The following is a 7699-nucleotide window of genomic DNA, read 5'->3' as shown; positions in this document are numbered from 1 at the left end:
CCTGTGAAAATGGAGGTCAGATCACATCGCTGCTCTGCGTCAACCCTCCCCGGCCCACTGCCCTGGGAGTAAAAGTCCAAGTCGCCACAGTGACCATCTGGGGGTCCCTCAGGCCTCTTCTCTGCAGCCCCTCACTCACTCTGCCCCAGCCACACCAGCCTCCTGGCTGTCCCCATAATGCTACAGGCACATTCCTGGCTGGAGACTCTGCCTTGGCTGTTCCTCTGTCTGGAATGTTCCTCCCATCTGCCTAACTGCCTCAGCAAGTTCAGGTCTGCACTCTGACATCACCGCCTCAGAGAGGCTGCCTCCATCACCCTTCTTAGAACTTTGAGTCCTCTCCACTCCTGATACCTCCATATCACACTATGTAAAATTAACTCATTTCGGTTTTTATTTCCCTCAGCTGGAATCTGAATGTATTTTGGTTATAGTTCACTGATGTAGCCCGAGGGCCAAGGGTGCATTGCACATAGTAGGTGTTCAATAAATATTTGTTAAAAGAACGCTTAATGTGTACCAGGTACTGTTCTAAGTGTTTTCCACAGGCCACAACAACCCCAGGAAGTAGCACTATCATTCTCCCCATTTTACAGATGAGGAAACTGAGGCACAGGGCAGCTAAGCATGTCCAAGGTTGTTTAGCCCAGGTCGCCTGGCTCCAGGTTCTGTGCTCTTAACCAGCACACTCTGCCATCTCTCCCCCAGGGCCAGGCTTGGATCACCTGGTCACATCTTCTGTTCACACCTGGTGTCTATGAACAGATTCCTCCCAGCAACTGGAGTCCAAGCCTCACTCCTACCCAATTCCTGGAGTTGAGCCCCACCTTACAATAACAAGTGGTCAGGCGAGGTGGCTCACGCCTATAATCCCGGCACTTTGGGAGGTGGAGGTGGGAGGATCACTTGAGCCCAGGGGTTCAAGACCAGCCCAGACAACATAGCAAGACCTTGTCTCTAAAAAATTTTTTAAAACTTAGCCAGGCGTGGTGGCTTACACCTGTAGTCCCTGCTAAGCAGGAGGCTGAGGAAGAGGATTGCTTGAGCCCAGGAACTGGAAGCTAAAGTGAGCTCCAATGTCACCACTGCACTCCAGCCTGGGCGACAGAGTAAGACCCGTCTCTATAGAAAAACAGCAACACAAAACCCAGGAATAACAACCCTTCCTGGTTTCCTTTAGGTGTGTTCTCTGCCTTGGTCCAGAAGAGGTGTGAGCGAAGGTAGAGGACGCATAAAATGCAAATGGCTTCAGTAAAGCGGGGTGGGGGAGACGAGGGGCAGAGGGAAGGGGGCTGCAGCTGTGCCTGGGCCTCAATCCTGGGGTTCGGTCACAGGGACAGTGCCCGAATTCACAATGTCTTCAGGACCGAAATCAGCCACAACCACTAGTTTCTGTTCCCCTCTCCCTCCCTCATTTACTCAACAAGCCTTTTCAGGCTGGGCAAAGTGGCTCACGCCTGTAATCCTAGCATTTTGGGAGGCTGAAGTGGGAGGATTGCTTGAGCTCGGGAGTTCGAGACCAGCCTGAGCAAGAGCGAGACCCCGTCTCTACTAAAAACAGAAAAAGTAGGCAGGCGTGGTGGCGCGTGCCCGTAGTCCCAGCTACTCGGGAGACCGAGGCAGGAGGTATTGCTTGAGCCTGCTTTCCCTCTGCCTTCTCGGCAAGTGCCCCCACCCTGGGCAGTCCCTGCAGCTGCTGTCAGGAGACCTATCGAGGAAGGGGCTGGCGGCTCACCAGAGACACAGTCCCTGTCATCCAGGTGCTCACAGAGCTCTGGGAGGGCCCCTCCCCCGGGCGTCCAGGGTGCTGGACCTCAGTCGGGGGTCTGGGTCCACATCCCCACTCTGCTGCTCAGCACCAGCGACCCCAGCCACATCCCTTTCCCTCCAGGCCCCTTGGCTTGAGTCACCGTGAAATGGAGCACTGTGCCAGGAGAACCCAAGCTCCTTCCACATCTGTGAGCCTGTGACTTCCAGAAGCTCTAGAAGAAGACAGGAGCAGAGTGCACCCCGGAAACTCGACGAGTGATCACAAGTCAGCCCACTGCCCTCCCCAAAGCTCCTTCTAATCAGGGTCTCGTTTTCACTCAGTTCTGTGAGGCGAAGACGGAGGAGCCCAGGCCCCACCGCGCAGATGAGGAAGCCGGACCTCCAAGATGACAGGCCCTCCCAGGATCACGGCACAGACAGAGGTGATAGAGTCGGGACCATGGCTGCTGACCCACGTCCTGTGCCCTGTCCCTGCCCCCACAGTCTCTGTCCCTGACCAAGCTCTCCCGGGGCTCTGTGTGGGGTGACGCATCACGCAGGATGGAAAAGCTGTTCCTTGCGCCCCTCGCCTGCCCCTCCCCAGAGCCAAGTCGAAGTCTCCCTTCCGGCATGACCCCTGGGTCCTGCAGTGAGAGGATGTCAGCTCTGGGAGGACAGGGACAGCCCCGGCTCGCTACAGCGCCTGGCATATAACATGTGCCAGGAATACCTGCTGAGCAAACGGCTGGAGGAGGGTGGCTGTGGTCAGCTACCGGAGACCACTCTGACCTCACAAATAATCCCAGGTCCCTGGGGCACGAGCACAGCCGCCCGCACGCCACTCGCTGCCTCACTGACCTGCTCACCTCCCTCCCTGGGCGCCCGCAACCGTCTAGACCGGCATTTCTCCAGCCCACCGGGGCGAAGGACAAACTTTTTTTCAAAACCAATTCTTTGTGGACCAATACTTTTGTAACATTCAATAAAAGCGAATTACCAAAAACCGATCCCACCCTTGGAAATGCAGCTACGTCAAATTGTTACAGGAGCTTCTAAACTGTGCTCTTCTGAGTTCTGCACTTACCTCTTACCTTGCCGGGGGCAGGTAACGAGCAGTGCAGGGACAGTGCCAGTCCACAGGCCTCACTCAGAGGTGCTGCACTAGGTTTCGTCATTTCAGGTGACAGTATCACCCCTCCATCCCCGCCTTGTCTGACAATTCCTCACCGTGCCACCTACACAGACCACCTGATCACCAACTTCCTTCCTCCCTAATGTCTGGGTGTTGGTCCCTTCTCTCTGGCCCCCAGGCCAGCACCTTGCTGTCCCGCCTTTGGTCTTGCCCCCGCCTGGCCAGGCTGAGCTTGCTAAAGTTCTGTGGTGCCCCCATCACCGCTGAGCTGAAACCCTTCATGGCTCCCCGTTAGGGCTCCAAACCCTTGAACCTGGCATTCAAGGCCCACCTGGCCTTGCAGATCTCACCTCCTGTCCTCCTTCACCCTCCCACACCCTGGGATCCACGCAGGCCACTGCGTTCGCCCGCCTGCACGTGCGCCGTGCATCAGGACTGCCTCCTGCGGGGAACACCCTGACCCTAACTCCTCTTCAGCCAAGGTCCTCCCCATGCTCTCCCAGCTCGAGCCCCACGCCCAGAAGCCGACCCTGAAGACCCCTGGGCTTTCTGCCTCCATGTTCCAAGCCCCAGCACCCCTCTGCCAGCCCTCGTGTAGAAGTCGGGCGTCCCACCTGGCACCGTCGGGAGCTCTGCGTGCGAACGTGCTCTCTCGCCACGACCTGAAGCAGCTGCTCCGACAGCCTCGCCCTCTCCACAGCACAGGGCCCTGCAGCGGGCGCCCGCTCACAGCACCCTTCACTTCAGCGCAAGACTCTTCTCATCTAGTCATAACAACCTAGGAAGTTGTTATTATTCTTTTTTGTAGAAAATAGAGATTTGGAACATGAAGGGGCTCGCCAAGGTCACACGCCCAGTGAGTGTCAGAATCAGGGTTCCAACGCAGTTCTGTTGGCCTCTGAGTTCAAATTTTTAAATACCTACCAGTGTACTAAATATTGGCCGATGGTAAAGGCAAACCAAGCACAGGCAGTCAGTCCTTGGTTGCAACCTTATAATCTGCCAAGGTGAGGCCGGGCGCGGTGGCTCACACCTGAATCCCAGCACTCTGGGAGGCCGAGGCGGGAGGGTCACTTCAGCCCAGGTGTTGGAGGTTGCAGTGAGCCGTGATCACGCTCCGGGCAACAGAGCGAAACTCTCTTAAAAAAAAAAAAAGATATAAAAGTAAAGATATTTATGCACCAAATAACAGCATCAACACCCATAAAGCAGAAATCACAGAGATTTAAGGAGAAATTAAAGCAAATTAGGAATAAACTTTAGTCCACTCTTCTTAGCCCCTGACAGATGGAGTGAATAAGAGTAAGAATCTTGAACAATTTACTGGCAGTAAAGTTGACGCAAACCAAAGGCTCAGATATAAACACGTGGCCGCCACGCCCCAAACATCCACCCCGCCCTCCGCTAGGAGATCAGCGCAGCTACTGTGCCTCTTGCTGCTCAGAGACACGCACACACATCCAGGCGTGCACACAGCTGCACACACATGGGGACGAGCGTGTGCAAACGTTCCCCCCACAGTTATACTCTCCGGACCACGGGATCAGGGTGATTTTAGCTTCTTCTTTTTGTTTCCCTATACTTCCTAATTTTTCTACAACAATTATCTACCACATGTGTTTTTTGACATTGGTGTTTACGTTCAAGGCACGTACAGAGTCTGGTTAGTGGAAGGTTCCCATGCCGCAGATTCCAGTTAAATGCGGCCTGCCTCCCCTCTCTCTCCACACTGGCAGTTACGGGGAGTCAGTGAGCGGACACAGGTGCCTCGGAGACAGAAAGAGCCAGGCCTGCCCTGAGCACGCACGGAACGCAGGTGCCGTTGCTACCACTTGTTTCCAGCGCCCTCCACTCCGCCCGCTTTCACTGACTCGGTAATTCTCAAATCTCTCCTCCTCTCAGCGCAAGTCCTCGTCACTTCCCACCAGTGTTCGCACCCCAGCCTCGAATGGGTGTCCCGCCTCCTGTCTCCCCTGCCCACCAACCGTGCAGCTCCCACAGGGCTTTGAGAGTGAACTTACCAAGAAAGTTGTCCATGTCACCACCCCCAACCCCCTTCTTACAACATCTCCACAGCTCCTGATTATCCTTAGGACAAAGTCCAGGCCTGGTACATAGGGCTCTGACACCCTTTCTACTGTCACCTTGCCCCTCCCCTAGTCTCCATATCCTAAATCCAAAGTATCTCGCGTTGCCGTTGCCTTTCTCCCAAATCTCCGTGTGCTTTCCTCTCTCTGGGCCTGTACTCGTGCATCTCCTTCCACCTCGACCTCCATGAGGCCACTTTTCCTTCTGTTCAACCCCTTCTCCCTCTTTAAGTTTAGACTCAAATACCACCTCTTCTGGGAAGCCCTCCTCGATTGCTCGTAGACACAGCTGCCTTTGCTGAGTACCCTCAGTCCCTGGTGCACATGACCATTTTATAAGACTCTTTGAAAAAAAAAAAAAATATATATATATATGTATATGGAACGCTTTAGGAATTTGCATGTCATCCTTACACAGGGGCCATGCTAATCTTCTTTCTATTGTTGCAGCTTTGGTACATGTGCCGAAGCAAGCACTTACTTTATAAGACTCCTGTAGGTCCCACACTGGCCCCACACCATATCAAGGCATATCAAAATGTACCCACATCACATACTAAATAGACTCGGTTGTCTAGAAACAACTTTTAGAGGATTTTTGTGATTTTTCTTTTGAAATTTTGATTAATTTCTACTTGCAATTTCTGCATATTTTGGAGCTGAAGTTTTTTTTTTTTTTCTTTAAGTCTCAAGCATTTCTGTGGGCCAATCAAAAGTGTATAGGCCCTGAGCCCGAGCCTCCCGTGCCCAGGGTTCAGAAGGTCCCCTGGTGCTATCTCCATCCCAGCGCTGACCGCTGCTGGCTGGTGCAGAAAGTCGGGAGTTTGTCCACCTGCCTCCTCCTCAGGACCAGCGGGCCTCGAGGGCAAGGGCAGGTCCTGGAATAAAGAAATCCATGGATTCCCCTGAAAATCTACCTTTCGTCTCTCTGAATATAATACCACCCAACTCACATTTATTCTGTATCTGTCAACTGTGTCTCTGTAAAATACTTCCATACCCGTCGTCCTCTCTAAAGCTCTCAGCTCATGACACCCTGTGAGTGTCCAGTGGTGCGTCGAGAGCCTGCCACGCACCTGCGTGTTACCACTCGCGCCCCACAACAACCCGTGAACGGATCCTACTATCCCTATTTTCCAGACGAGGAAACCGAAGCTCAGAGAAGGGAACTCACTTGCAAGTAAGCGGCCACAGGGCAAGGGGGGGCACTCGGGACCCTACACCTCCCAGCGCTCTGACCTCCCACCCCTCTCTCAGCGCCCCTGCCCGTGTCAGCTGTCACTCCTCAATCGCTTCACCTCTGTTCCCCGCCTGCCAGCGGCGGGGTCGTCCCAACATCATCACCCCATCTCGGCCCAGACAGTCCCTGAGTCCTCACCATGCGCCAAGCACTGCGCCGAGAACTGGAGCTGAGATAGTGAACGCCAAGGTCACGGGGCCGTGGGCTCCTTAAGGGCTGGGATGGAGCCCAGAGCAGAGAGATGGCAGGTCCTCGTCAGCCTAGCACAAGTGCCCCTCTGCATGTTCCCAAAGGAAGCTGGTTTCACCTTAAGGATTTTGGACAGTGTCACCTTCAAGCACCCACCACACCTCCAAAGCCAGGCAGGGAGCCCCGTGTAGGACCTGCCCCTCTGGGTGGGGCCCATGTCCAGCAGCCCCTGGGCTGGGGGAAACAGCCACCCAGAGCCCTGCTCAGGGTTTGGAGAAGAGCACAGGGACAGCCCTGGCCCATTTGCTCTCCACCCCTCGGGCCGCTCAGCCATAGATCCCCACATTTGTAGAGCACTTTACAGTTTGCAAAAGGCTCCACCTTCTTTCCTCACTTGTGCTCCCCCTACCCCAGCTATGAGTAAGAAGTTATTCAGGCCCGCTCAGCTCCTAGCAGGACCCGGAAGGCCAGACTCCGGGCCAAGGTGGAAGGGCCTGCAAATTCTGCCGATCCCTCGGCACCCCAGAAAGTGCTAGACCCCAGCTCTCTGTCCCCGCAGTGAGAGGGGGCAGCTGGACAACATCAAGGATCCCTCCGGGCCTCCACATGCCCAGCGTCCGCACGGTGAGGACGGCTGGCCTTTTCACAGAGGCGGAAACCAGGCCGGGAGCTTCCAGAGCTGCCACAGCGCCACGACCCTGCACCGGGCCGTCAGGGCAGGCGTCAGGTTCCAGCAGGACCAGCAGGATGAGTCACCAGATATGGAAATGACGCTGGCACAGGGAGGTTAGGGGGCCAGGAAACTCACCCCCCACACCCCGAAACCACAGCTGAGGCGAACAATGATGGAATTCCTCAGATTTGCCAGGGAGCGCCGGGCTGCCAGGTGCGGATCCAGGCAGTCAAGTGGTGCGCGGCGGCCTGCCTCCTGGCCCCAGGGCAGTGGAAGCTGCCCAGACCTCCAGTGACAGCAATAATCACACAACAATAACAACAGCACACAGTGGTTTGCCTGGTGTCAGGCGCTTTACACCTGCTAACTTCTCTCACCACCCAGCAAAGCTGCCAGGTGAACACGACGTGACCCCATTTTAGAGATGAGACCCCAGAGCTCCAAGAAACTGTGGCACCCTGCCCAGGTCACAGGGCCAGGGCCTGGGGCGTCTTGTTCTGACCGCCCCCCAAAGCCCTCATCCTCTGCACCCCACCGGCTCTCATTCTCTTGGCCCTGTGTAGTCTAGGCACATTGGGCTCAGTGGCCGGGGAGGGAGAGGGAGCCAGGGCACCTTGCTGAGGGGCAGA

At 55.4% G+C, this 7699-nt stretch overlaps 1 non-coding gene across 1 annotated transcript; it reads right to left on the bottom strand.

Moving 5' to 3' along the window:
• Positions 1-5341: 5341 nt before the first annotated feature.
• Positions 5342-5445, bottom strand: LOC138397722 (U6 spliceosomal RNA). Its single transcript, XR_011235848.1, has one exon. It is a non-coding gene; the product is annotated as a U6 spliceosomal RNA (small nuclear RNA).
• Between the last annotated feature and the right edge of the window lie 2254 nt (positions 5446-7699).

The sequence above is a fragment of the Eulemur rufifrons genome, chromosome 16 (assembly GCF_041146395.1).
Source record: "Eulemur rufifrons isolate Redbay chromosome 16, OSU_ERuf_1, whole genome shotgun sequence".
Taxonomy (NCBI): domain Eukaryota; kingdom Metazoa; phylum Chordata; class Mammalia; order Primates; family Lemuridae; genus Eulemur; species Eulemur rufifrons.
The sequence above is the reverse complement of the archived record's forward strand: the minus strand, read 5'-3'. Positions and strand labels throughout refer to the sequence as shown.